Source organism: Equus przewalskii, chromosome 8 (assembly GCF_037783145.1).
Source record: "Equus przewalskii isolate Varuska chromosome 8, EquPr2, whole genome shotgun sequence".
In the NCBI taxonomy this organism is placed as follows: Eukaryota; Metazoa; Chordata; class Mammalia; order Perissodactyla; family Equidae; genus Equus; species Equus przewalskii.
In genome coordinates this window covers 25,580,775-25,595,050 of record NC_091838.1, presented here as the reverse complement: position 1 = coordinate 25,595,050, position 14,276 = coordinate 25,580,775, and the positions used below count along the sequence as shown (strand labels likewise).

The 14,276-nt window shown below is 41.3% G+C and overlaps 2 protein-coding genes across 3 annotated transcripts in view; one reads left to right on the top strand and one right to left on the bottom strand.

Annotated features, from left to right (window-relative positions):
* CYP7A1 (cytochrome P450 family 7 subfamily A member 1) overlaps positions 1–13,731 on the bottom strand; it is a 54,120-nt gene extending 40,389 nt beyond the window's left edge. Inside the window, exons 1-2 of one of the 2 annotated variants that reach the window (XM_070630545.1) lie at positions 13,592–13,731; positions 7,993–8,123 (exon numbers count right to left, since the gene is read on the bottom strand). The gene's annotated coding sequence lies outside the window, so the exon portion shown is untranslated. Of the gene's footprint in view, positions 1–7,992; positions 8,200–13,591 lie in introns of those variants that run through there. The other variant, XM_008539327.2, reaches the window with a different exon arrangement.
* SDCBP (syndecan binding protein) overlaps positions 13,634–14,276 on the top strand; it is a 39,044-nt gene continuing 38,401 nt past the window's right edge. Inside the window, exon 1 of the mRNA XM_008539326.2 lies at positions 13,634–13,764. The gene's annotated coding sequence lies outside the window, so the exon portion shown is untranslated. The remainder of the gene's footprint in view (positions 13,765–14,276) is intronic.

Below are 14,276 nucleotides of genomic sequence, written 5' to 3'. Positions count from 1 at the left end.
TCAGTAGATTACTATGAAATTGTTTCTGTAAGTTTACGTAAACAACAATTTATAAGGACCAAGCAAACAAGTAAAGTTGGAATCTAACCCAAATAATGAATGATAAGAATCAAGTTTGTTGATTTTGTTAAAAATGGTTAGTAACTGGGGCTGGCCCCGTGGCCGAGTGGTTAAGTTCGCGCGCTCCGCTGCAAGCGGCCCAGTGTTTCGTTAGTTCGAATCCTGGGCGCGGACATGGAACCCACAACGAAGAATACACAACTATGTACCGGGGGGCTTTGGGGAGAAAAAGGAAAAAATAAAATCTTTAAAAAAAAAAAATGGTTAGTAACTATCAATATTTGGTATGTGTTTTTTTAATATATTTAATTGATACAGGAAAAGTAATACCCTAAGATAGTTAATTTAGAACCCTTGTTTCTATTTTTTCTTTACCCAAGAGTTATTTAAAAGGGTGATTGTAAATTTCCAAATGGAGGGGGTGTGTTTTATTTTGATTTTTTATGATTTTGTTGTGAATTTCCACATTTTCTGCATTGTGGTCAGAGAATGTGGTCTTACGTGAATTCTGCTTTTGAGGCTTTTTTAAGATTTTCCAGTGTGGCCTAATATATCATCAATTTTGGTGAGTATTCCATGTGGATTTCACAATGAAGTATATATTTTTACATGTTAAGCATAGGGTTCTATATTCTTTTATTAATCAGAATTTTTAATTACATTAAAAGTTTTTATATCCTTACTATTCTGTTTGATATTTTGATTTCTGAGTTATAATAAATTTTCCTACTATGGCTGAGGATTTGTCAATTCCTTCTTATCATTCTGGCCATTTTTGCTCACTGTACATTTGAAGCTGTGTTGGTAGGTACATACAGGTTCATGATTAAGGAATGATTTTCTTATTAATAAAGCTTTATGCCATATACTCTAGTTTTATTTTTATATTGTTATACTTATCTTCTTTATATTACTATTTGCCTTGAATATCTTTTCCATTCTTTCTTGTCATTTTTTATTTTTAATGCGTGGTTTTTAAATATCAAGGAACTGAAATTTGTTTTTATCCCGGTATGAGAGCTTCTGTCTTTTAATAGAATGAAATTATCTTCTTCATGCTTATTTTGGTTTTTCATATATACCCATCCTACTTTTTATTTTCCAACTATCACTCTTTCTTTTTTTGTTTTTGTTTTTGAGGAAGACTGGCCCTGAGCTAACATCCATGACCATCTTCTTCTACTTTATATGTGGGACGCCTACCCACAGCATGGCTTTTGCCAAGCGGTGCCATGTCCGCACCTGGGATACGAACTGGTGAACCCTGGGCCGCAGAGAAACAGAACATGCAAACTTAACCGCTGCGCCACCGGGCCGGCCCCAGTTATCACTCTTTCTTATTCCTTATCCTTTTCCTGCCTTCGTTGGATTGAGGTTTTTTTCCTATATATATTTAATTTTCATTCTCTCTTGTGGCATAGGATATATTCACATATATAATTTCAATATTAATGGTGCTTATACTCATTTTTAAACACATGTATTTAACTTTTTATCATCCCAAATATAAGAAAAAATTGAGCATGATCTGATTTCCCTCCTCCTTATATCCCAGTATCTCCTATGTAGAGATAATTTGCAATTTAAGTTCCACTTTGTCATTTTAAAGCTTTAGCTCTTTTCACATTATACGCCAACAATTAGACTTAACTATATATTTTGTTAGTCTTACTCACCACTATTTTTCATATCCCACATATATGTCCCCTTTTTTGAGCCATTTTTTTATTAGAGTCATTTTTTATTAGAGTCATGTTTAGTTTACTAGAATATATCCTCAAACAGTTCTTTCAGGACAGATGTGTGGATATGCCCTGAGCTTGATTGTCTTTGAGTGCCCTTCAGTTTCTCCATAAATCTGTCACCTAAAGCAATTTTTTGCTTATCGTGCTCCAGTTTCCACACTCAGTGTTTTGCCTGTGAGGTGATTGTGATTGCCCTTTGTCCACATGGAGGGAAAGAGAGGAGAAGAGTGAGTAAATATAACTCCTTGATATCCAGCTCCCCATGAATAATTCTCCCAACTATCCGAACGATTCTCTCTTGCTTCTTGTATTTACTTACTTAGGCTTGGAGTTGCTATGAACCGTGCATGCCTGCCAATCAGAGCTCTTCTGCACATGCTTTAGGCTAAAATTTTCCTTCAGCATTTTTTTCTGGTAGGGCAAGAAGCCACTTTTCAGCACCCTGCCGGTTACCCAGGTGCTTCTGAGCATCCCAGGGGAGGAGTCTGTTCAACCAGGGCCTGCCTCAGTGTGCTCACAGCAGCAGAGGGGCCTGCCACTTGAGTCAGATATGGCTTTGGTGAGTTGCATACAAAGCAGAGAAGCTAAACAGTTTCTTGTTTTCATAGTGGCCACATGTGCTGATAAACACTTATATTTAGGAAAGATTGAGTGTGTTTCGAGGGCGGCAGACAGAATATGACCTCCCAAAGATGTCCACGTACTAATCCCTAGAACTTGAAGATATGTTAATTTACATGGCGAAAGGGACTTTGCAGGTATGATTAAGTTAAGGATCATGAGATGGGAAGACTATCTTGAATTATCAAGATGGGCCCAATGTAATCACAAAGGTCCTTAAAAGACAGAAGAAAAAGTGTTCGAGTCAGAAAAGTAGATGTGGCCACAGAAGCAGAGTTTGGAGGGATGCACTTTGAAGATGGAGGAAGGGCCCAGGAGCCAAGGAATGAAGGAAGCTTCTAGAAAAGCAAAGAAATGAATTCTCCCCTGGACCCTTGAGAAGAGACATAACTCTGCCAACACCTTGAATCTAGCCCATAACTTCTGATCTCCAGAACTGTAAGGCAATGGATCTGTGCTGTTTTAAGGCACTAAGTTTCTAGTACTTTGTTACAGCACCGAGAGGAAATGAACACTGGTGGCATCTTTCTCCAGCAGTAGTGATTCTTTGAGTGTGGGTTACCTATTCCCCATACTGTCTTCAAAGAAGGATGGTCCCAGCCAAACCAGCCAAAGCTCTTCAGGTAAACCTGTTTCCTCCTTCCCTGCGCCAGAGTCAAGAGAATGGACAGGTGTCAGTCACCTGACAGATGGGAAGCCACGGAGGTTTGCACTCCAGTAGGACAATGCTATTGGGTCCTGTTGGCTGCTGGAAAGGGAAAGTGGCCCAGGAATGTAACTGGGACTGTTGAGAGACGGAATATTGTTTAGGAATGTGGGGAAAAGAAGCAAGCAAAAGAAGGGCCATGTGCCCGGATGAAACCATTCCTGAGAACAGTTGGAAGGTATGGTCTTACTGGCTGAGTCCTCTGCTCTGGCTGCTCCCCCAGAGGCTCTTGGTTGCAGATCTACAGGGGAAGGAAATCTCCAAGATTATGTTTTTACAGTTCTGTAGCCCAATTCTTACAGCTAGAAGCAACCTGCTCTTCCAGATGTGCAGGTGCCTCCTACGCACAAGTTGACTTCTGGACACTGGGCCAGGTCCAGTCCCAGGACCCAGCCTCACAGGACTCAGATGAACCATCCCTTCACTTCTCTCTCTGACTCCGTATAAGAGCTGGCTTCCCCACTAAATTTACAGTAACTCAGTCTCAGGGGCCCCATTTCCCATCCCTAGCCCTGAAATTTTCTCTGGGCCATCCTTGTTGATTCTGGAAGATCTCCATCACTTCAGATCCTAGAGAACAAGGATTAGAGTATAGTTTTCTTTCCTCCAATAAGTCTCTGAACTCTTTAACCAAGTTGGTTCTTGCTCTTCCCCACATAAAAAAAATCTGCTTCAAGGTGATTTTTCTGTCCCTGGAAATAACTGTAAAGTAAGTGGCAATCTCTCTCTATAAAAAGGAATGTTAAACAAATGTAATTTTTGGCAGTGCACTCTTTGGGTAAGGCACCCTTCCGTGATTGGGCTTGAATCTTAAGTTCCGCGACTTACTATGAATTCTTAAGACTAACTTTGCGCATCATCTTATCATTTATCTTTAATGACAGAAATCAAGATTTACTTATTTTTGACACAGTTTCTAGCATATTAAAAATGCTCAATACATATTAGATATTTAGAAATAATACTTCTGTGAAGAACGCTGGTTGCCTCACAGTTTCCATTCTCTCTTCTTCAACAGCAGAACCCTGGGAAATGTGCTTGGCTCCAAGAAGATATTTCTTAGACCCTTATGCAACCAGATATGGCCAATAAGATATAATTTAAGTGTTCTCTGAACCTTCTAAGAGGGCTTCATAAAAGAAGGGAGGGACTTGTGCCTTTTGGTGCATCTACTCTTCCTCCTTTCTTCTGTCCGAAAGGTGGATGTGATGGCGGGAGCAGACAGGAATTTTGGATCATGAAGTAATCTTCTGGATTTCTTTTATGTGAAAAAAATTAATGTCATCTTGTTTCAGCCACTTTATTTTGGGTTTCTGTACGCAGCTAAACATAATCCTAACAAAATCAGGAATAGAGAAAAAAGGAAAAGAAACATGGAGAAAGGTGTGAGGAAATGGGGAAAAAGGCAAACCAAAACAGTGTTAGGATTCCAGGGGTGGTGTATTCCCCAAAGCCTTTCAGAGAACAAAATGTACAGTCTGTTCTGCCACCACATGTATTTTGGCAATGTGAATTAGCTCATACAGAGTTGGTAAATGGGGGATGATATCAGAGTAATAATGCCAAAGTTGCTTTGGTTCATACGCAATTTTTCCCAGCATGTGATCTCCAAGAAATTAGGAGCAAACTTTCTCCACAATTACAGAGCAAGCCTCAGCAATATATGAAGATGTTAAGAAAGAAATCCTACAGAGGTACCTTCCTCTAGTGAAAGCAAGGGCTGGGTCAGTGATTTCAAGAACTGCTATGCATTTCCCAATGTTAAGCCATTGGGTGAAGCTATGAAGACAGATAAAGAAGTTGCAAAAATATTTCCCTCTGTGTTTAAAAAATAAAAAAATGATGAAGGCTCCTGGATCAGATTTTTAATTTTGATAAGTCTGGTCTCTAGGAAGCAAATGTTCCTGTATCTCAAAGAAGAAAGTGCAAGCCGTCAATGTCAAAGGCTGCACAGGGCAGGCTGCTAGTGGAAATGGAGCCATTTAAAAAAGAATACCTAGTTATTTTTTTTGGTGGTGCTCTTGTTATACAGTCGGGCAGTATGGTCTGCCCCTAACCCTATTTATACCATATGGCCCGTTATTTTTAGTGTGTGCTTTTGTAGAATGCAAAGCTTTAAATGAATGCATATATGATTTTATAAAGAACTGTCTATACCTAGAAAACAATAAGAATAGCTTCAGAGCAAACCATAACTGATAAAATATTCCTCTTTTCACATCTTAACACCAATTCTTCAGTCAAGGTTGGCTTTCCAATCTGCTACCTTCCATAATTTTACTTTCTTTTTATCATCTAGAAAAAAATCTTGAAAAATGTGAAGCCTTAAACATTTTACCTCTCATGCTTCTTTTCTCAGGAAGCTACTAAAGGATGTGTTCTTCCAAAATAAGAGACTGAATGAGGGGATTCAGGAGTCAGGGACTCAGCATAGGAGAGAATAGTGGGGTAAGGTCTAGAATGAGGGCAATGAAAGTTCCCAGAAAACAGCTCTGCCACTGACAGAAGAGCAAATTGCCCAGAAGGGACTCTGGAGGGAGGTTCCAGGGTAAATTGAACTGAAGGGATATGCTTTAGTATGTGGAAAATTAACGTCTAAAGGTATTTTACAGATCTAGTGGGGAAACCAGGAAAAATTAGCTATATGACCATAGAGAACCCATTCTAACTTGATTTGAGAAACAAGAGATATGACAGTACTTGTGGCTCCCACTATGTAGAGTAGATCACGCATCCTACATTGGCTCTTAGGATTTAAGAATAAAAACATGGATGTCATCCTGTTACTTCTTAAGAGTTCCAGTAACAACTCTGTGCTTTTAATAGGAGATTTACTTGTACTAAGCACATGGAACACTTGCTGCTTTTCTGCCAGGGGCATAGCTCAGAGGGCTGCTCAACCTCCCAAGATTCTGGTCAGGAAGCCACATCGCTGCACCTCTCCCACAGGTGTAAAATCTGATCATCCATGTTGCTCTTTCTGAGCATCTTTATGCAGACCTTTGGCTTCAAGTAATAACAGTACACCTATTTCTGCCAGTCTCCTATGTTCAGCCCAGATTTTGCACCTGAAAGATTCCCCTGCTCATTTCATACACCTCTTTAACAGACGTTTGGTTTGTTGTGATGAAGGCCTCCCTTGCAGACGGTGGGCTTTCACAGGGTCAATCACTGGAGGAGAGACTAATCCTCAGAGAGGAAACCAGACCTCCTAAAATACGTGCAGGGAGAGATAAGGAAATCCCGTTTCTTTCTGGCCTTGTTTTGCTGCCTTTAACTGCACAGACAATCTGCTTCTTTCCTAGCCGCTTTGAATCATTTCATTACGTAATCTTTTTGAAGTTATTTTCAGCGACAACAAGGAATCCAAACTTAAGTTAAAAATGTAACCATTGGAGGGGCTGGCCCAGTGATGCAGCAGCGGTTAAGTTCACATGTTCTGCTTTGGTGGCCCGAGGTTCACTGGTTCCGATCCCAGGTGCAGACCTATACACTGCTTGGCAATCCATGCTGTGGCAGATGTCCCACATAAAATAGAGGAAGATGGGCATGGATGTTAGCTCAGGGCCAGTCTTCCTGAGCAAAAAGAGGAGGATTGGCGACATGAGGGCTATGAATGCACATAACGCAAGAGATGACAGTCTGTTCAAACGGTACTTGTTGAGCATGGCTAAAGGGGACATATGAGCAGGCCAAGAAAACTGTCTCAACTTGCTCTTTAGCCTGGTAGCTGAAATATTCTACTGACCTTGATTATTCGGGAAATCTTAAGTTCTGAGTTGTGAAAATGTGAAAAACAATGTGGATCCTAGAAACAGGAAAATACAGCAGTTCTACAATTCCAGAAAACTTTTCTGTTCTTCGGGCATTGTGCCAGGCATCAAGGACTGTTTAAAGCATAGCCCCAGCCCTCAGGAATTTTCTATAAGATGAAGTAACGATTAATACAGAAGAAACAACAGGGAAGAAAAGTGAAGAAAAGACCACTTCTGATTACATGTAAAATTATATGGTAAGGACCATAACAAGAGCTGAAGGAAGAGGGTAAGATACAAAGGTCATATTAATACAATTGTCTCATTATCCACACACAAGAAACTAAAAGAATGAAGGAAACTATCATAGTTTTCCATATGAATACAGTTCAGAAATTACGCATTTTCCTGGCTGTGTAAATACAACGAATACGGTTGATTCTGAACATCTGGAACATTTTTGGCCACGTGTAACTAGGAACAGAGGATTTGGCATCCTTTTTAAGGGTGTGTGTATCCACAACTTAAGGAGGAATCCCAAATAGAATTCCACAGTCAAAAGCAAATACAATTTTTAACATTCAGAAAGAGTTCTGCCCTTTGTGGTGGAGAAACACCAGCCAACAAATGATGAAACCCAGGGCAACCCAAAAATCAATGTGGCACATCTCCTCTGGAATGTGGATGTATTCAGAGACATCAGTGATTTTTACCTTCTTAACAGAACCCAGATGCTCTTAAATATTCCAGATGTTATTAAAAATTAAACTGAATATAAGTGGCCACAAAATATTGTACTTAGTGTTCCTATAACAATTGTTATGAACACGATGTAGAGAGAGCTGTTTCCTTTTACCAACACAGCTATTTCAAATCTACTATAGTAAATTCTTATACATTACTGATCACCTCTTTATATTTTCTGTAATAGGAAACCCGTACCAAGTAGGCTAACATATACTTAAATTTCTCTCCTTGTAAGTATTTTTCATCATGGCCAGTGCAAAAAGGTAAACAAATAGAACCTTGAAATCGAACAAATGACCCAAATGACAATTGAAACTCCCTTTTTCTTTTTCTTTTTCTAAGCCAAAAGTCACTTTACCTTTGCTTCAAAATTTTTTGGTAGCTCCGCAAAGTAGAAATATTCGTTCCAGGAACGTCAGCCGAGGAGTGTCTTAAGTGGCAGCTTCACTGTTCAACACAACTTTGTTCATAATCTTGCTGCTATAAAACCTAAGGAGAGAAATGTGTCCCAAAATGAAGGCTAACATTATAAGGAGTCTAGGGCAGTCTGGTTTGTCATGTGGCTGAGATTTTAAAAGGAAGAGGAAGTTACATAATTCGATAGAGCAAGTGACCTGCTAGAGATGGACTGTTTTTGTCTTTATGCTGAGGTTAAATCTCTAGAATAACAACAATGCTATTTACGATAGTCCTAGCTATTATTACTCTTTCAGCAACCTTAAAAAGACAAAATCATCAGTGCTGAAAATTGAATAAAACTGTATTGTAATAATTCTCATCTTTCCTCTTATCCGTAAGCAACATTATAAACCAGGAAGAGATCTAAGAGACATCCTTTTAAATAAGAGCGCTGTCCTTTAGGCATGGCATAGAATACTAAAGAGATTTTAAGATGCAGTAATATCTTTGGTTAGTCATACCCTAGCATGGTAATTGTTGGAGTATATTCATACCCGTGGATCTATTTTCGTATCAGACCACTGAAAGTCCTAAAGAAAGTAACGTGTTCTGGAAAATAACTACATTAGTGTCTGCAGCTAACCTATGATCATGGTTTGGGGTAAATTAATGATATGTTGATCTTATTACGTCTACATAAATACTATTCAAAGATGAGTCACGTAGAGTGATATGATTACATTTCTTTTCTTGTTCAATTTGCCTCATTTTTTTTCACTGCTTAGAATTTTAATTTCGTATCGTTAACTCATCTCCCCACTCTCAGAAGCAAGAATCCCTTACTACGTTCAAATATATTACTTTTCTTGGGGACATTCCTCCTAGAGCCCTCTATCATCCAGTTTCAACTGGGTCTCCTGCATGGTTGTCTTCCCAGGAGCCCCTTCAACATCATCCTTCAACTTTTTGCCGCTCTCTTACGCTGAAGCCTCTGTGCTGTGAGAACCTTCTCACTCTCTTTTCCTTTTTCTTGTTGTATTCTTATTTTTGTGCAGCAAATACACATTTACTTTGTCATTTACTTCCTGACATAGGGAGCATGAGAGAGAAACTTTTCGATTCCTTGTATATATAAAAATGTCTTCATTTCTATTATACTTGAATGATATTGTTTGGCTTAGTATAGAGTTCTAGGTTAGAAATCACTTTCCCTTATAATTTTGAAGGCATTGCTTCATTGTCCCCTAGCTTCAAGCGTTTCCAATCCATTCAGATTCTCAATCAAGGGTATATGACCTGCTTCTTCTACCTGAGAACTTTTAGGATCTTCTCCAATGTTCTAAAATTTCACAATGCTGGCCTATGGTGTAAGTCTTTCTTAAAATGAATTGTTCTGGATACTCAGTGGGTCCTATCAACCTGGAGATGTCTGTGCCTCAGTTCTAGTACTGTTCTTGCATTAGTTGTTTGAAAATTTCCTCCTCTTCATTTTCTCTTTCTGGAACTTCTAGTATTTGGAGGCTGGACTTCCTGGATCAATCCTCGATCTTATTATTTCTCTTCTGTTTACTGTCTTTTTGAAATTTTAATTCTTCTTTCTGGAAGATATCATTGACTTTATCTTTTAAACCTTCTAAAAAATTTTTATGCTTTTGTCATTATACTTTTTAATTTCAAAGATGTCATTTTTAAAGCATAACATTTTGTATATCCCTTAAAAATATCATCCTGTTCTTCTCTTATGAATGCAATAACTTATCTCTTTGAAAAAGATTAATGCTAGATTTTTAATATTTTTTGTCATTGTTTCTTCCTATTTCCCTTTTATCCTGTTTGTTTCTTCATAATAGAGGCTTCTTCAAATTTTGGGGAATCTTTGGGTACCAGCTCATTTTTAAGAGGGGACTAACAACAAAGATGGGCATGTTAACTGGGAGACATTTTTATAGTGCGATTAGGTCAACTGTCAGTATGTTAGGTCTTTTCCCTTGAGTTTCTCCAGAGAGGTACCTTTCAATCTACTGCCTGCATGGAGGCAGGGAATGGCAACAGGCCTGAACATGAGCATCCTTGAAACCAATGGACAGATGGAAAAAAAAGGGACCAGGTGTTTCACTATTCGGTATATGGATTTTCACTTACCCTCCCTTCGTTCACTAGAGAGTAAATCTTCAGTTTCCTGCAGACACAGGTGATGGACACATCAGGGTGATTCTGCAGATTAAGATGTTGACAGGGCTGGCTCCTTTTGAAGTCTCCAGGGGAGAATTTGTTCCTTATCTTTTCCATCCTTTGGCATCCTTTGGCCTATGGCCACATTACTTCAAATTCTGCTTTCTTCCTCACATCTTCTACTACCAACTTTCATCCTCTAGCTTCTCTCTCTCTCAATCTCCCCATCTCAAAATACTTAACCTAGTCATATCTGCGAAGTCCTTTTTACTATATAAGGTAACAGGTTTACAAGTTTTGGGGATCAGGACATGAGCATCTTTGGAGGAACATTACTGAGCCTACCACAACTGATAACTCACATGCCATTTCAAACTTAATAAATCCCAAAACAATCTTCTAATCTTCCCACTTCCTATTTCTTTCATCTTAGTGTACCCCACCTTAGCAAATGTGCCAACATCCACCTCCTCACTCATGCCAGAACCTAGTAATTACCTTAGGTACCTCCCTGTATTTAGTTCACTTCACCAACTACTAAGCCTCCTTGAATCTTTATTTTAATATCGTTTTGATTTCTCTAATTTTCTCTGTCTCCACTGTAACTGACACATCAGGACGACTGTAGTAGTCTCTTAGTGTGTCTCTGCACATCCCACACTTATCCACACATACAATCCATCCTCCAAGCAGTAACCATAGTAATTCCTTTACGATGCCAATCTAATCACGTTACTCCTCAGTAGCATCTGTACAGCCCTGCCTACTTCTCCAGCTTTATTTTAAATCATTCCTTCTCTTACTATTGTGTTCTGGCCAACGTGGCCTTTTAGCTCCTGAAATGCATCAAGCTTCAATTCAACTGCAATGCTCTTGAGTTTGCTATTCTCTTTGCCTGAAACACTTTCCTCCGCTTTTGTCACTTGGCTAATTCTTACTCTTCAGCTTAAAAGCCCCATCTTCAAGGATGCCTTCCTTGAACTCCTAGACTAATTTTGGTTCCCTTGTAATATCTTTCCATAGTCCCCTGAGCTATTTCTTCAAATATCCATCACAACTCTATTTGTGTAATTACTATATTTTTAATTAATAGATTTTATTTTTTTGGAACGGTTTTAGGTTTACAGAAAAATTGAGCAAACAGTTCAGCGAGTTCTCATGTACTTCCTTCTCCTCAAACACAGATCAAGATGTTTACCCTATTATTAACATCTTGTATTAGTATTGTACATTTGTTACAGTTGATGAACCAACATTGATACATTATTATTAACTAAAGTCCATAATCTACATCAGGGGTCACTCCTGGTGTGGTACAGTGTGTTCCATTCCATCAACAATTCTTTGACACCAGCTAGGTATCCTACAATTTAATTTAACTCCAGCACTAACTACCTAGAGGCAGCATCAGATTCCACAAGTTAAAAGATGAGATCTCTAACAAGACTGCCCCCACTTCAGACTGGAGCTGCAAATGGGGTTCTCATGATATCTGCCCTTCTGTCCAGCTTGGCTACAAATTCAGTGATTTCCGTAATCTGCCTTCAATTTTGATAATTAGCTAGAATGACTCACAGAACTCACTGAAAACACTATACTTACAATTAAAGATCACAGTTTTATTATAAAAGATTCAAATGAACAGCCAGATGACAAGTTACATAGGGCAAGATCTGAAAGAGTCTCAAGTGAAGGAGCCTCTGTCCCCATGGAGCTAGGGGTGCATCACTCTCCTGGGACATTGATATACTCACCAACCGGAAAGTTCCATCAAGCCCTGGTGGTCAGAGTTTTTACTTGGGGTTTCATTACACACGCACAATTCATTAAAATATTGGTCCCCTGTGTGAATTCAGTCTCCAGGGCCCTCTCCTCCCTGCAGGTCAGGGAGTGGATCTGAAAGTACCGACCATCTAAACATGCTTGATCTTTCTGGTGACCAGCCTCCATCATGAAGCTATTTAGAGCCCCTTCTTACACCGGCTCCAGCCAGGAGCCACCTCCTTAGCATAACGAGGACACACCTATCACTCATGAAATTCCAAGGGTTTCTGAAGCTCTGATTCAGGAATGGGGACAAAGACTAAATATATAAACAAAATTATACCACAAACTGTCCTGTGGCTTTTGACAAATGCATAACGTCATATATCTACCATTATAGTATCATACAGAATAGCTTCACCATCCAAAAAAAATCCCCTGCGCGTCCCTTCCTTATTCTTCCCCATATTCCCCAAACTCCTGGCAACCACTGATCTTTCTACTGCATCTATAATTTGACTTTTTTCAGAAGGTAATAGTTGGAATCATACAGTGTGTAGCCTTTTCAGGCTGGCTTCTTTCACATAGCAATATGCATTTAAGGCTCCTCTATGTCCTTGCACGGCTTGATAGCTCATTTATTTAGTTCATTTATTTATTTACCTATTTATTAGTTTTGGGTTTTTGGGGTTAATTCTTTAGGATTTTCTACACAATCACACCATCCACAAACAAAAGCAGATTTATTTCTTCCTTCCCAATCATGCAATTATTTTTAACTGTCTATTTTATCAGCTAGACCACAAACTCTCTGAGAGCCAAGTTTTCATTTTATTTACTTGTCCTCTCTTTTATGTTCAGATTTTTATTAGTTTTACCATAAACTATTGTGGCACCAAATTTAGCTAGAAATAAAATGCTCCTAAGTTAATGTTATTTGGTCAAGTACTGTCTGTTACTCCATGGTAACTACAGTAAGCTTAGGTAACAGGTAAACTGTGCCTCAGTGTCTTTGTATGCTAATGAGAACATTTTATCCAGCTAATAGATTTATGTAAGAACCAAATAAGACTATATACATCAGCTTCTTGGGACAGTGCCTGGAACAGAGCCCTCAAAAAGTATAGATTTTTAGTTTTTGAATTAGGATACAGCTACCACTTTTGTGCAGTACCACACATAAGCTTCAACAGCCAAAGGAACTTGAGCACAGATGGACAAAGAGTAACAAAAGCCAAAGAAAAAAGTTGTCACACAAAGAGGGCAAGAGTCGAGAAGCGTTAGTGGAGGAATGTTTCTGAGTCTGTCGGTGGAGCAGTAAAGCGAGAAGGTAGTGAGGAGGAGGACCGGAGTGGTGAAGTCCAAGGTTGGCGAGGAAACCTCCAAAGGACAGGTTCTCAGGACTCTGTATCGGAGGTGATGGGAACCAAGTGACCAAGAGCGCACACCGACAGAGCAGTGAGCGGGCGGCACGGGACCCCCGGGCACGGACGGTGGGCAGGGGGAGAAGGTACTGAGCACCACGCGGCGCCAGCGTGGGCGGCTCTACGTCGCCCCATCCCGGGGACAGCAGGAGGGGGCCCACAAGCGCCCTCTCACCCAGCTCCCTTCGGCCCCGTTACCTTGGGGACCGGGTCACCTGACCGGGCGCCGTGCGCCTGCGCGGGCCGAAGGCGGGGGCGGTGCCGTGACGCGCTCGCGGGCGGGCCTTGGGCGCGCGCCGCTCTCCTCCCCTCGGGTCTCGGAAGTCCGTGCCAGCGACCGAGGCGACGGCGAGCGGATCCCAGCGGCCTAGGTGAGCAGCTGTGCGGGAAAGAGGGACGCTCAGTCGCGGGGCAGGGCGCGGGGACGAGGGGCGGAGGCGTGGGGGCCCCGGGCCACTGAGCCGAGAGCGTCTCGCTGGCAGCGCTTTCGGGAGGCGACGGCGACGACGCCCTCCCCTCGGTGGGCTCCGGCCCCGCCTGCCCGGGCGAAAGTTGGCGCGAGCGGCGCGCGCTGCTGCCCGCGACCCGCCGCCTGCCAGGGCCCCCGGCGCGGGGACGGAGCTCCGAGAGCCGGCCCGGGCGCGCGGCCACCCCTGCCGCCGCTGTGCGGCTCGTTCCCGTTCCGGTCCCTGCCGCCGCTTTGTGTTGCCCTGGGACAAGCTCCGCAGAGACCGGTGGCCAAGGACCGCAGGCTGCGGTGCTGCCCCGGCGCCGCCTCTCGGGGCTCCACCTACTCACCTTCCTGCGCGGCTCGGGCGGAATGTCGCGGAGCCGGGAGGAAGGAGGTGTTTGCTGAGTGGGCGAAGCTCTGACTTTCTGGAAG